The sequence below is a fragment of the Patella vulgata genome, chromosome 4 (assembly GCF_932274485.2).
Source record: "Patella vulgata chromosome 4, xgPatVulg1.2, whole genome shotgun sequence".
NCBI lineage: Eukaryota > Metazoa > Mollusca > Gastropoda > Patellidae > Patella > Patella vulgata.
In genome coordinates, this window is record NC_065882.2 from 62,282,933 (window position 1) to 62,299,026 (window position 16,094).

Consider the following 16,094-nt stretch of genomic DNA (forward strand, 5'->3'; position numbering starts at 1 on the left):
ATCATCATACACGCCCACTAGGCTTGTAGAAAGAGGATATACGCCATGCAGTATGCTATGAGAGAATTTCGAAATGAAATGAAATGGGGTTTAACGTTGTACTGTTCTGAACCCAGGACAGAAAATCCTGAAGAACTTGGCTACACTGGTTAGTGAGCCAGTGCCATACTCACCGAGTCACTGTGTCACTCCCACGTTTAGAACGAACACAGGACATTAGTGTTTTTAATAACTCTTAACTGAAATAGTGTCGGTCACCTTTAGTGCTTGTTACTTTAGATATAATATTCTGTTTTTCCATTGTATCTATAGTTAGTAGATTACCACCTTCTGTTAAACAAATTTCTTGAGCTTCTGTCCAGATCACATTGACATCGTGATATTTATAACACCACAGTAATTCTATGTTACATGTGTAACCATCATACCATAGTTTTGTATCTGAAATAGATAAATTCACAGAGCTGCAAATTAACTGTTACTTAACTTGATTTTAAAAGGCCGGGAACCTACTCAGTCTATAGAAAAGATAGACAACAGCTATGTCTCAACAGCAACTTATCCGAAATGAAAACGTGGATGCTGACCAAATTTAGATAGGATCTAGGATCCTTCAAGAAATATAATCTCTATCGCATTCACAAGCTTTACCGAACAAATAATATATCTCTGGATCAGAAAGTTTTAGATTGCTGAAAATCAACAGGGTTTATCCTTTCTGATTCCAATGCTTCATACTAAATATGAAAATCAATCGCGTTAATCAGTAATGCTATGTCTATAGGGGTCATTTTAGCTCTATGAAAGGGGCGATGTTTAATATATTGAAGTCGTTAAACAAATGGGCGACAACGAGAACTGGGGTAATGAGGCACCTTGCATTGTTCTACAACTTTCTTAGACTAACTCACTGACAGTTCTGCCACTATGCATTTCTGGAAGTGGATTACTGTTGTCCAGCTACCTGGTACAATAAGTTTGACTTAAACGGGGGCCCAAATGAAACACTTACCCAAAAATGGCAATTGCCCCTCAATAGCTGACGTATTCAAGCGTTTGTATATAAATGAAATAGCGCTATTAAATTTGCTTCATACATCTGGTAGGACATCCTCACAGCCTCCTCTGATTAGAGGCTTGGATACAGACATGATGCTGGGTTCCTACAGAGAAATACCTTTAGCCGCTTTAGAAAGAAGAGCCTAATGCCAAAGAACACACGCTAAGTAATAGGAAACTTACATTTAGCTTATATTTAATATCATAGATGTGCGTATAGTTTCTTGTATATAACCCTTGTGGTATGGACGTTATAGTGTTCCAGAGTTAATTTATTTATTTAAAAAAAAGTACACAACGTGGAAGTCCGGATTGGATACAATGACACACGACAGTGTCACGCTGTTCTTTTTGACGGTCGCGAACACGAAAGTGTCACATCTGTTGTTTTGTTATTTTTAGCTATGATGACAATATCGATATCAATATATGATTCGTCAAATCATGAAATAACTCTTGAACGGAAGGTCACAAAATGCGTAATATAGATAGATTTCGTCCTCTCGTGGTCCCATTGCTTCACACAAAATCTGTAGCCTCTATCGCGTTTATAATTTTGTTTCGACTAAAGGGCATTACACCAAAAAGTTAGTTCGAGGAACGCTGAAAATCGATAGGGTTTGTCTTCTCACAATTCCAATGCTTTATTATTCGCAGAGACGATTGAGCCAAAACCGACTTTCCCCCCGGATTTGTTTTAATATATTGTAATTTGTTTATGATAGTTAATAATTAAGAAGAAAGGGATTAATAAATTTATGATAGTGATATATAAATTTATTAGTAAAATAGCAACAATCACGTAACCCCCAAACAAAGCAGGTTAAATGCAGAATAAAGTACTTTATAATTTGGAGATAAATTTGTTTGGACATTTTATCATTGAAGATAATGTAGATATGAAAAGGATTGCATATTTATCCGAAACGCACGAAAGGCTGCTTAATCCACACAACTTGCTGTCCGTTCAAATAGCCGCTTTGTTGCTTTTCCATAGAGTTCGTTATGTCCTTAAAAAGCAGTTTGCAGATACATGTAAATGGGATGCTTTTGTAATTATGTATTAAATATTAGTACCATTTCATTTCATTTCTTCATTAACCCAGTCGGAGCTTACTGTGGAAAACATAATTGGTTATATTAACGTAAAATTCTCATCGCAGACAGTTCGTAGTCTCCTACAAAAATCGACAATTTCATTTTAGGCCCATGGTCAACTCTCGATGCCATCGGACACACTAGATTTTCAATAGATTTAAATACGATTTGCGGTTGATGATTTAACGTAAAAATGGATAATCGAGATTTTGTTTATTATCGTAGCAAAGATAGCAATGACAATCGAGGCTACACTGTATCGGGCAATAACTCGGCTCAGAATTATCTATATTTTAACTATTATAGCGATTGAGGATTTAAGATATTCGACGATTGAGGCATTACGTGCGATAACACGCGACGAAATAGATACCTCACGTGCAAACAGCTTAAAACTTGCGAAAAGTGGTTACGAACTCCATATAACCTACCTGTAGTCATAATAGATGTCACAGCACCATTTTTTCTTGTTATATTACCATGATTTCTTGTGGAGTAAAAATAACAGTTATTTTCATAGATGGTAACAGACATGCATTTGAGATTTTGTACACATTCAGAATTACAGGATAGTACGCTGCGTTTCTGTTCATAATATAGCAGATTTTCCATTGGTAAGAAATTATTCAGTTCTGGGTGCCGTTTAAACACGTATTCCACTGTATAATTTACTTGAGCGGCAGTAAATACACAAAATAACATACACATGACGTATATCTCGAAATAGGGCGCCATTTTCTTGTAATTGACCAATTACCCCAACAGTTTATAAGACAGTATTAATTAAGGCAATATTAAACGCTGAATAAAGTTTAAAACAGTTATAATATTAATACCATGTCTCTACACATTGTCAGGAAAACACTTCATTCAAACAATTTAAAAGTAGAGAATACTTCTTAGTTATACAAAACATAACACCTCACACACAACTTACAATATCCAGTGTGATCCACTCATAAAATAATTATGCGCTCAGAAATAACAATGCCCATAACTATATATCTAATCCTTTTGGGAAACATGTTAACCGTCTGTGTTTAGGTATTTATAAATGCGTAATCAAATGAACTCGACACGCAATGGTGGACTAAGTGCCAATGTTGAATATGAATTTATGACAAAGTCGCTAACCGATTTCATTATGGTTAGCAACGCTAACGCTTCATGATACGTCCGGATCCCTTTCTTGATTGTAATGGTCGTTTTTGAAATGGCTGTAATTTCTGTAATATGGCAATCATGAGGGTCGAGCATGCACCAAAATCAATACGTTCCATACTGGAAATGAATAACCATGCCTATATGAACAAAGTCTGTTAAAAGTTGCAGCCCGCAGAGAGCTTGCAGACATGCACCAAAATCATGCCAAATCTGAACAAAAGTCTGGAGGTCCGGCATGCACCACAAGAAATGGGTGTGGTCCTTAGGATAGAGGTAACAAGTGTTTCAAGACGATCGGTGAAATATTAACTAAAGGGTGGGTTCGGCACCTTCCCTTTCCCCGGGTGTATGGGCATTCATCAATATAAATAGGTACAATTTAAATGATTGATCATTACGGCCCGCAGGTGATACACACAAAAAAATGGACGTGACATCTCCCCAGGTGGTCGGGCAAGCACCACGATTGACAGTGATTATCCTGCAGGTATAAGGAATAAGTTCCATTAAGATGATCCATTCAGAACTGCGGTCGAGGAACAAAAAAGAGCGCGTGGCACTGTCCCTATGGGTCGGGCATGCGTCAAAATCAAGATATGCCGTTCTTAAGAAAGATGCAATAAGTTTCAAAAAGATAGGTTAATAAGTGTGGTCACATATGAACAAAAACATAGGCGATAGGCGTGACACTGTCCATGGGGATTGAACAGGGACCAATACAAATAAGTACAATCTTGTCAATGGAATGATTGATTATGCCGAATTTGAATAAAATTCGATAATAAATGCGATCTGTAGTATATTTACAGACAAAATATTAACAAAACGGTGATGGTGGCAACGCCCCCGAGTGTTGGTCATACATCAAAATCAATAGTGGCCGCCCATACGGTATTTGTTATTAGTATGCCAAGATGATCTATTCAAAATTGAACCTGGCTCTGCCCCTGTGTGTCCTTTTTTGGTATCAGGAATACATTTGCAAGGTTTCAAGGAGATCCGTGAATAATTGCGACCAACAGACATACACACCAACACCAACCCACCCACACATATAGGGGCGATATTACGACTGTGGACGTATAAAAGAAATACTGTACAAAATATACTATCGCCTAACCAATTAAAAAAAATATTTCAATATTTTTGAGAAATTGAATGCCCTTCAAATCTTCCTCTACTTTTACGGCGACATCGTTTATATAGGAATACCAAGCACCAAGAATAAAATGCAGTTTTAAATCAAAATTTGAGAAAACAGTTGTAAATTTAAGGACTAGGAAATTAAAATATTCTAAGGGTATTGTTTTAATACCGGGCCCAATTCAAGTGCCTTATTTATCTGTGTGATTATTCAGAAATCCAGTCTGACCAACATGCTTCTAAACTTTCGGTGACATTAGTATCATGTTTGAGATCTGCTCCGGAAAATAAAACCGCTCCCAGATTGAGACAAAGTGAGACAAAGTTCAACTTATATTTCCAAGCTGCGAAAGGTGCGTCTTTAGTACTCAGGTGTGGTGCATAAAAAGTTTAACAAAGAAATACTTTATGGCTCATGAGATGCTTCGCCCGCCAATAGATTATACATTGTTCAATTTTATGCATGAAAACATAAAATAAAAAAAACGAACGCGTCTCATATAATAAAGGGCAGCCCGCCGGGGGCCCCATCGGCAACTGTTCTTAATATTAATAATATATATTATGTATTATATTATGTATTTGTTCGTTATGTATGGTGTGCGTTACTAAGCAGGACAACATTATTGGCGTGAACACACAATTCGAAAGTACATTGCTTCCTGATTTTTTTTATGCGTATTTCAACGGGCCAGCGTCTGTTTTATTTTGCTTCCTTACTCTGATATCTATGAAAACAAACATGATACAAACAACTCTCAGTTGCACATGAAATCATTCAAAGAGTGCGACATTGTTATCTAGCACTGTATGAAAGAAATTGATAAATAGAAACACCAATAATTAAATCATCTCGTCAACTGAACAGTTGAACCCTAGTATTTTATTATTCAAATAATAAAAGAATATTAGCCTATAGATTAGATATAGCTAATTAAAATAAAAGCACACCCTCTATTTTGTTTGCTAATTAACAAATTGATAATGGCGTGTCTTTTGTTATTCAAATAATAAAGAACATTATAAATAAGATATAGCTAAGTAGAAAAGGCTATACGCTGTTTTTGTTTGTTATTTAACAAATCGATAATGGCTAGATATACATTTTTATTGTACTGCATGGGGTAAGCTACAAACGATTTACAAATGGTTACACAAGTTTCAAGAAATAGGTAATACACTATAACCAGTTAGAAATACTAAAAACATGTGTAACCTACAAGAAAAAATAATTGTAGCAGACAATTGCATTCATGAGGCAAATCTATCAATAATCCTTGGGGGCTACTTTGCAGAACAAAACCTCTATTGTGGCCATGTTCAACCTCCCGGGCAACCCAGTATCATTTTATTTTTGCAATCGATAAAATCCCATCCATTGACATATCTGATAGATCAAACTATACATTTTCAACCACGTAGAAGTCGAATTAGGAACTCTTGAATTACCTTGAAGATTTTCTTGTACCACATTTAAGCCTTGTGATAGAATAATACAACATGAGTAGGGAATACTAGATAGGATGTTTTGTGGCCATTTGGGGTGTAGAGATCTTTAAGTACATTTGTTTCAGAATTCAGCTACAGGCTCTAGATAGAGCCCCGGCAAAGAAAAGGGACCTAAATTTTCCATGTATAAAGTGTTACACGAAAAGGGTGGATTGCGTTTGTAAATAATTCAAATTCTGGTTAGAAACCTATACAGTCACAACAATGATGGCCAGTGCACATTCTATACCGACTTTTTGTTGTATACAGTGTATATACATGGATAACAATCGATACGAATACAGATGATGATTTATATTTACTAACAAGTCAATGACCGTAAATATGAAGGCCTAAAGAAACAATGAACAGTCTTGTGAAATACAGGAGGATGTATTTATTTTATTATATCCAATCAAACATTGGTAATTGTATGCCGGTTGGGGAGGTTCGGGAATTTCCGATGATTATCGAATCCATTCCCATAAATGAGTATTTTTGGGGAATACCAACCCTAACCTTAACCCTTTTTAGAAGACTGAACTTGTCAATTTACTCTTTACCCCTCTTAAAAGGGTTAGGGTTAGTATTCCCCAAATCCTCATTTCTATAAAGCGTCCATTGTCTAGCATCACCCAATATAAAGCTTAATATTATTTAATTGAAATGGGTCTTTTCATTCTCCTAGCAAGGCGACCACCGTGGCTCAGAGGGATGCTGACTGACTGATTCTTTTGGACTCCTTGAAGTAAGAGAAAATCGGAAGTCTTTAAATCAACTTGGATTCATTCTCTCAATCCGGCTAAACTGCTGGAAAAATTATCTTCTTCTAAGAATTTCAATGGGTATCTAAGATTTCTAAACACGCCTCTCTTTTAACAGGCTAATACACCCTCAACCGTCAAATCTCCAAATGAAACAAATCACTGGGGAGTTCAAAATATCGGGTACAAAGACAGTAACAATGGTATTCTTCCCGATAGACAGCAATAGAAAATAGAGTGAAAACTAATTAATATTTGTATACATATTAAGACTGTTATAATATTTTTATACGCCCTGAATTCCTCTGTGTTTCAGATTCCTTAAAACCTTAAAAACGCCCTGAGATAAGCTAATTAAGACTGTTTAAAACCACAGATATAATAGCCAAATACAACTATATCCGGTTTTATAGCAATCTATGTATTTTACCATAGCTTATAAACCAAATATCATACAGACTGTTGAAAATTATACATTGGTTTGTCGACGTACTAGTAACTGATCTAGTTTAAATTTTACTCAATTATAAAGTATATGCTATAAATGGTTTAAAATGTTTATTTATCTTATTTTGTTTCATCTGTAACGCATAAAAGTTAAAATTCCTGTCTCCATTCCCTTCAGTGCAAATCATTTTAAAGCTTTATTTCCCAGCAAAAAATGTATTTATTTTTTAGAGAGAATGCCTATGTTGGGGCCTAGGAATCATTCTCTTTACAAGATATAATTATAAATATTATTAATTTTGCAGAAAAACTAAACTTTCTATTATTATGTACACCCACACTCTACTGTCTTTTTGTAAATGGATTTAGTTGATTAAGTCAGCTTTATTCTACTAGTAATTTATTCAATTTCTCATAGAAGCTTACATATTTGTCTGAATTTTCACTCCTTTGTAAGCAATATGTTCTTATTTCAATTTTTAATTGTGGTTTTATCAAGTATTAATGGTTTTCCTGTGATTTTACTAATCCACAAAAATATTTCTGTCCAAATTTTTAGTACTTTTGGACATTCATACATTAGGTGCTCTAGTGTTTCTGGTATCTCACCAAAGTAAGTGCTTTGAGGTGAGTCTACATACTTGATTCTATATAGGAAGGTGTACGTAATGAACCATTGTAAGTTTGTATCACTACAGAAGATAAAAGGTGTCAGATAGTGGTTTTTTCCAATGAATGTGTGTTATGTAGACACCTTTCTGTCTAAATTTGTTTTAAGATTTTGGAGGATGTATTTTTTGTAGTTTTTTTTTATTTCGCTATTACCATTAGTTTTATACTTCAGAAAGCTGTACAGTTTAAATGGCAATATTGGGGATTGGATGATTACATTTGTGTGTTCTATATTAAGGTTTTTCTCGAATTTTTTAATTGCTTGAAACAATGATTCAAGTTTCAAAAAGTTTGCTTTTATACCAAATTTTTGAATAATTTATTCATAACTTAGAAATAGATTATTTCCATCTTTTAAATCTTCTATGGAATTTTACCAATCGCGAAAATCTTCAAAATAAGATCGCCTCTTTAAAATCACGGAATTATAATGTCACATATAACACCATGTGGTTTATCACATCTATCATCAAACCACGTTGGTCGTAGGTTCGAAATTCCCATACAATTTTGGTTGACGCCACCATTTGGTTGACTAGCATCCCAAAAGTCAAATTGTATCGGGTTGCCGTGGATATCCACAAAAGTCCCCTCTTGATTTATGTCATTTATTCCAGTGAAATAGCGGATACTGCCTGAAAATAACAAATTAAAGTTTATGATATTGTATGGTATAATACACACATCCAGACAAGGTTAATAATTTCCTAGCGGGTTCATTCTTTTGACATTTGGAAGTGTGGAAACGTCGTGTATATAATGTCACAAACCAGTTTGTTTTGAATTATTTCCGATTTAGTTGTTCAAGATTCCGTAGACGAGAAAAGGATCGTAGATGAGAATTGATGCAAGGGACCAATCGGCTGATAAAAGATGAGATAATCGAGTTCGATTTAAACAGTAACTCGATGATTTTAATCCTAACCATAATCCATCATTGATTACTTTCTCGGCTAACACTGGGTTAGTGAGCCAGCGCCATACTCACCAAGTCACTGTGTCATTCCCACGTTTAGAACGAACACAGGACATTAGTGTTTAATAACTCTTAACTTTAAATAGTCTCGGTCACCTTTAGTGCTTGTTACATTGGATATAATATTCTGTTTTTCCATTGTATCTATAGTCAGTAGATTACCACCTTCTGTTAAACAAATTTCTTGAGCGTCTGTCCAGATCACATTGACATCGTGATATTTATAACACCACAGTAATTCTATGTTACATGTGTAACCATCATACCATAATTTTGTATCTGAAATAGATAAATTCACAGAGCTGCAAATAAACTGTTACTTAACTTGACTTTAAAAGGCCGGGAACCTACTCAGTCTATAGAAAAGATAGACAACAGCTATGTCTCAACAGCAACTTATCCGAAATGAAAACGTGGATGCTGACCAAATTTAGATAGGATCTAGGATCCTTCAAGAAATATAATCTCTATCGCATTCACAAGCTTTACCGAACAAATAATATATCTATGGATCAGAAAGTTTTGCTGAAAATCAACTCAGCTATCGTAGCAATGATCTCTGTGATAAAATTATATTTGGAACGTGTTTAATTAGTTCTGTCACATATGTGATAATGACTGGCATCAATATTGTCCTTTAAACAAATTGGCGACAACGAGAACTGGGGTAATGAGGCACCTTGCATTGTTCTACAACTTTCTTAGACTAACTCACAGACAGTTCTGCCAATATGCATTTTTGGAAGTGGGTTACTGCAGTTGTCCGGCTACCTGGTGCGCAGATTAGTCCAATCAAATACAATAAGTTTGAAGTAAACGGGTGCCCAAATGAAACACTTACCCCAAAATGGTAATTGCCCCGCCCTAATAGCTGACGTATCCAAGCGTTTTTATATAAATGAAATAGCGCTATTAAATTTCCTTCAGACATCTAGTATTCTCTGCAGGGCGTCCTCATAGCCTACACGGCTTAGAGGCTGGGATACGGACACCATGCGGGGTTCCTAGAGAGGCATACCTTTAGCCGGTTTAGAAAGAAGAGCCTAATGCCAAAGAACACACAATGTACACAACGCGGAAGTGTGACACGACAGTGTCAGTTGTTCTTTTTGACGGTCGTGAACATGAAAGTGTCGCATCTGTTATTTTTTAGCTATGAAGACAATATCGATATCATTCGTTAAATCATGAAATAACTCTTGAACGGAAGGTCACAAAATGCGGAATATAGATAGATTTCGTCCTCTCATGAAACCGTTGCTTCACACAAAATCTGTAGCCTCGCGTTTATAATTTTCTCCACTAAAGGGCACAACATTAAAAAGTTAGTTCGAGGAACGCTGAAAATCGATAGGGTTTGTCTTCTTACAATTCCAATGCTTCATACCAAATTTGAAAAGAAAATCAGTCAAGCCCAAATCGTCTTAACTCCAAAACGGACAATCGGAAAGCTGTAAATCGATAGGGATCATCTTTTCATGTTGGTTATGCTTCAGACGAAGTTTGAAAACAATCCTTCGAACCACACTAGCCTCTACCGCGTTCACACAAAACTCCATGTCGTAACAAACGTCCCATAACACTGAACATCGATAGGGGTCACAACGTCTGCAATCATAACACCAAACCTGTACAAAAATCCGTCAAAATCCCTACTCTAGTCTCTCTATCATATTACTCGCAGAGGCGATTGAGCCAAAATCGACCTTTTCGCGGATTTGTTTTAATCCGGGCAATATATTGTAATTCGTTTATGATAGTAAATAATTAAGAACAAAGGGATTCATAAATTTATGATAGGGATATATAAATTTATTAGTAAAATAGCAACAAACAAAGCAGATTAAATGCAGAATAAAATACTTTATAGTTTGGAGATAAATTTGTTTGGACATCTTATCATTGAAAAACATGAAGAGGATTGCATATTTATCCGAAAACCACCAAAGGCTGCTTAATCCACACAACTTGCTGTCCGTTCAAATAGCCCCTTTGATGCTTTTCGATAGAGTTGGTTATGTTATGTCCTTGCAGGTATGTAAATGGGATGTTTTTGTAATTATGTATCAAATATTAGTACCATTAAATAGTTAAAAGAGAGAGAGAGAGAGAGAGAGAGAGAGAGAGAAATTAGGTCATTTCGGGACTAAAACATGGTTCAATTTTATTTTAATAATTCGTTTGCGCGTAGGGGTCTTTAGCAGTGGAAGGAAACCGGGGGACCAGGAGAAAACCCACGAGGTTGGACAGACGACCCTACTCCTTGTCACGTACAACCGGGGAATCAAAACCAGGCCAGTTGACTCAATGACAGACCTTAAGATACAGCACGCACGTGGTAACCATTCGCCCATCATCCCCCCCCCCCCCATTCAAAGAAGCTAAGACTATCTGATTTAAGTCAAAATGAAGTATTAGTGATTAGGCAAGTGCTTAGATTGGGCGGAAGTCGGCTTGATTACTAAGTTTAATTTATATCTTGGCCCCGTCTTAATTAGCCGAACAGTAGGAAGTCAAACCCCATTTCATTTCATTTCATTTCTTCATTAGCCCAGTCGGAGCTTACTGTGGAAAACAAAATTGGTTATATCAAAGTAAAATTATCATCGACGATTTCATTTTAGACCTAAATCACAAAGTTCTTGTTATTTTAACAAATTATTAATTAGACATTGATTAACTTACCAAGCTCATGGTCAACACTATGCCATAGGACACTCTAGATTTTCAGTAGATTTAAATACGATTTGCGGTTGATGATTTAACGTAAAAATGGATAATCGAGATTTTATTTATTATCGTTACAAGGATAGCAATGACAATGGGGGCTACACCGGCGATAACTCGGCTCAGAATTAAGAAATTTGACTGAAATTTCGCTTTTCATTATCTATCTTTTAACTATTATAGCGATTGGGGAATTATATATTCGTGAGGCATTACGTGCGATAACACGCTTCAAAATAGATATCTCACGTGCAAAAGGCTAAAAACTTGCGAAAAGTGGTTACGAACTCCATATAACCTACCTGTAGTCATAACAGATGTCACAGCACCATTTGTCCTTGTTATATTACCATGATTTCTTGTGGAGTAAAAATAACAGTTATTTTCATAGATGGTAACAGACATGCATTTGAGATTTTGTACACATTCAGAATTACAGGATAGTAGGCTGCGTTTTTGTTCATAATATAGCAGATTTTTCATTGGTAAGAAATTATTCAGTTCTGGGTGCCGTTTAAACACGTATTCAACTGTAAAATTTACTTGTGCGGCAGTAAATACACAAAATAACATACACATGACGTATATCTCGAAATAGGGCGCCATTTACTTGTAATTGACCAATTACCCCAACAGTTTATAAGACAGTATTAATTAAGGCAATATTAAACGCTGTATAAAGTTTAAAACAGTTATAATATTAATACCATGTCTCTACACATTGTCAGGGAAACACTTCATTCAAACAATTTAAAAGTAGAGAATACTTCTTTAGTTATACAAAACATAACACCTCACACACAGCTTACAATATCCAATGTGATCCACTCAAAAAATAATTATGCGCTCAGAAATAACAATGCCCATAACTATATATCTAATCCTTTTGGGAAACATGTTAACCGTCTGTGTTTAGGTATTTATAAATGCGTAATCAACTGAACTCGACACGCAATTTGTGGACTAAGTGCCAATGTTGAATATGAAAGTATGACAAAGTCGCTAATCGATTTCATTATGATTAGCAACGCTAACGCTTCATATGTCCGGATCCCTTCCTTGATTGTAATGGTCGTTTTTGAAATGGCTGTAATTTCCGTAATATGGCAATCATGGGGGTCGAGCATGCACCAAAATCAATACGTTCCATACTGGAAATGAATAACCATGCCTATATGAACAAAGTCTGTTAAAAGTTGCAGCCCGGAGAGAGCTTGCAGACATGCACCCAAATCATGCCAAATCTGAACAAAAGTCTGGAGGTCCGGCATGCACCACAAAAAATGGGTGTGGTCCTTAGGATAGAGGCAACAAGTGTTTCAAGACGATCGGTGAAATATTGCGGCCACAAAAATTGGACCTGGCTCTGCCCCTGTGTGTCCTTTTGGTATCAGGAATACATTTGCAAGGTTTCAAGGAGATCCGTGAATAATTGCGACCAACAGACATACACACCAACACCCACTCACCCACATATATAGGGGCGATATGAATGTGGATGTATAAAAAAAAATATCATTGGTGATATTCCATGCATTTGCCGTTATCAAAAGTGATCTACAAAATATACTGTCGCCTGACCAATTAAAAAATATTACAATATTTTTGAGAAATTGAACGCCCTTCAAATCTTGCTCTACTTTTACGGAGACATCGTTTATATAGGAATACCAAGCACCAAAAATAAAATGCAGTTTTAAATCAAAATTTGAGAAAACAGTTATAAGGACTAGGAAATTAAAATATGCTTAGGGTATTGTTTTAATACCGGGCCCAATTCATGTGCCTTATTTACCTGTGTGAATATTCAGAAATCCAGTCTGACCAACATGCTTCTAAACTTTCGGTGACATAAGTATCATGTTTGAGATCTGCTCCGGAAAATAAGTTTAACTTATATTTCCAAGCTGCGAAAGGTGCGTCTCTAGTACTCAGGTGTGGTGCATAAAAAGTTTAACAAAGAAATACTTTATGGCTCGTGAGATGCTTCGCCCGCCAATAGATTATACATTGTTCAATTTTATGCATGGAAACATAAAATAAAAAAACCCCGAAAACGTCTCATATAATAAAGGGCAGTCTGTCGGGGGCCTCATCGGCAACTGTTCTTAATATTAATAATATGGAATTATATTATGTATTTGTTCGTTATGTATGATGTGCGTTACTAAGCAGGACAACATTATTGGCGTGAACACACAATTCGAAAGTACATTGCTTCCTGATTTTTTTATGCGTATTTCAACGGGCCAGCGTCTGTTTTATTTTGCTTCCTTACTCTGATATCTATGAAAACAAACATGATACAAACAACTCTCAGTTGCACATGAAATCATTCAAACAGTGCGGCATTGTTATCTAGCACTGTATGAAAGAAATTGATAAATAGAAACATCAATACTTAAATCATCTCGTCAACTGAACAGTTGAACCCTGGTATTTTATTATTCTAATAATACAAGAATATTAGCCTATAGATTACATATAGCTAAGTAAACTAAAAGCACACCCTCTATTTTGTTCGATAATTAACAAATTGATAATGGCGTGTCTTTTGATATTCAAATAATAAAGAACGTTATAAATAAGATATAGCTAAGTAGAAAAGGCTATACGCTGTTTTTGTTTGTTATTTAACGTTGAAGGCATGAGTGTTGGAGTTAGCCGCTTGAACAGGGCTGTATTATAATACCTATGAAAAACTGATAATATACACTCTAATGAAGAGGCCTAACTTTACTAACTTAAATTCTGATAAAGCGGCTAACTTCAGTTGTATCGGGTGCTGTTTCTCCCTTTTAGAACAGTTACACCTCGTATAACCTTGGCCTCCGCATTTTGATTCTGTTTGAACTGCTTGTCTAAGTCCAATTTCTTTCTCTGTGGTAATGTCTTTGGGAGTGTAAAGCCTCTGGGGGCAAAGGTTAAATTGATTTCTTGAATATCGCCCTTTCAGGACACCTGCCTGTACACCAATCTTGTACATGTCATTTTCATTTCTGTCCAGAACCACACCCATAATGTTGCGTGCGTCACCCTTTCCACGATCAACCATGGGGATAGGGACGATTACCCGACTACTAGTGCAACCTTGACTTCTTCTATCAAACTATAATACTCTTCTTTCGTCAACAATACTGACTTTGCAGGAGATGCTTACGAAATGTGGACTCCATCTTTTATATGAAATGAAGCCTATGTGATCACAGAACGAAACCTGTGGTAATCTAGTCTTCTCAATAATCGCTCTTCAAAATCAGTCAATGTGTACATTGCCTGGAAATTTTAGGCAATGTACACAATGACTGGCCTCATTAGGCAATGTACACGTTGACTGGTTATTTCAGGCATTGTACACATTGCCTGATTGTAGACATTGACTGTAACATATACATGGATAACAATCGATACGAATACAAATGATGATTTGTATTTACTAACAAGTCAATGACCATAAATATGTAAAGAAACAATGAACAGTCTTGTGAAATACAGGAGGATGTATTTATTTTATTATATCCAATCAAATAGGGGACAATTTTTACAGTACTTTAACCACGGTTTAAATGATTGAGTTAAATATAAAAAACACAGATGGAGTCATCTTCAATAGAAGGCTTGATCTCGCTTTAACCCCGAAGAGTGCAATTGGGTGAAGAGTTTTATAGGTAGGCCTTGGCATTCAAAAAAGTGATTCACTTAGGCAGTTAGGCTACATGTATTTCAACCTTCCACCATTGTATTGTAAACATAAGATTTAACTATTTTATATGACTGGAGATAACTTATATAGGCCTTTGCCTGTTGTTCAATCCAATTCAGCTTAGTAGTTATTGAATAAAATATTGTTTAAACTAATATTCATTGCTGATCAGTGTGCATTCCCATACTATCCCTTTCAATTTCGAGAGAGTGGGGATTGTTTAATTTGCATATACTCAAGTTTTGAAATTTATTTAACGTTATGAAAATAAATAAACCGATATTTTTGTCCCCATAAAGACTCTGAATTCGGACTGTTTTAAATGTTATTAATTAAGTGACTTTTGTATTTTTAAAGGTTAAAATCTTAGAGATGTAATGTAAAGGGAGACAACAGTGTAATGTAATATAGGATGCAGACCACCAAATATTTTCTCAATGACTTTGCAATGGAGAGTGGGTATAACAAGAAGAAGCTACGTTTATGATTAAAGTGTTGTTATTTATGAGATCAGTTTCAGTATAAAATGTCTCGAATAACTCTTTTTTTATTTGGACTGTTGTTTTAATTCATTGTCATAAAAAACCGTATCTAGAAACTTTTTTTGGAATGGGATTTTGTAAATGTCCGTGTGAAGTCCACGAAGCTGTTAAAAGCTGTTTGTTGACCAGGAATGTGGGAAATGACAGCTGAGGTTCTTGTTTTGAATAAATTTGTGGCTAGCATATGACGCGAAGGGCATTCAACCCATAGTGAGTATAGCTATGAACAGTATAAGAGAGTATAGGTAACAGCATGCAGGAAGCTATAACTTCCTCGCGAAAAACACCTTTATAAGCTGACAAAAACTTTG

At 35.6% G+C, this 16,094-nt stretch overlaps 1 long non-coding RNA gene across 1 annotated transcript; it reads right to left on the reverse strand.

Annotated features, from left to right (window-relative positions):
* Nucleotides 1–8,336: 8,336 nt before the first annotated feature.
* On the reverse strand, nucleotides 8,337–12,039 carry LOC126818028 (uncharacterized). Its single transcript, XR_007679152.2, has 3 exons — nucleotides 11,841–12,039; nucleotides 8,908–9,090; nucleotides 8,337–8,470 (listed from the first exon to the last, which is right to left on the reverse strand). It is a non-coding gene; the product is annotated as an uncharacterized LOC126818028 (long non-coding RNA).
* Between the last annotated feature and the right edge of the window lie 4,055 nt (nucleotides 12,040–16,094).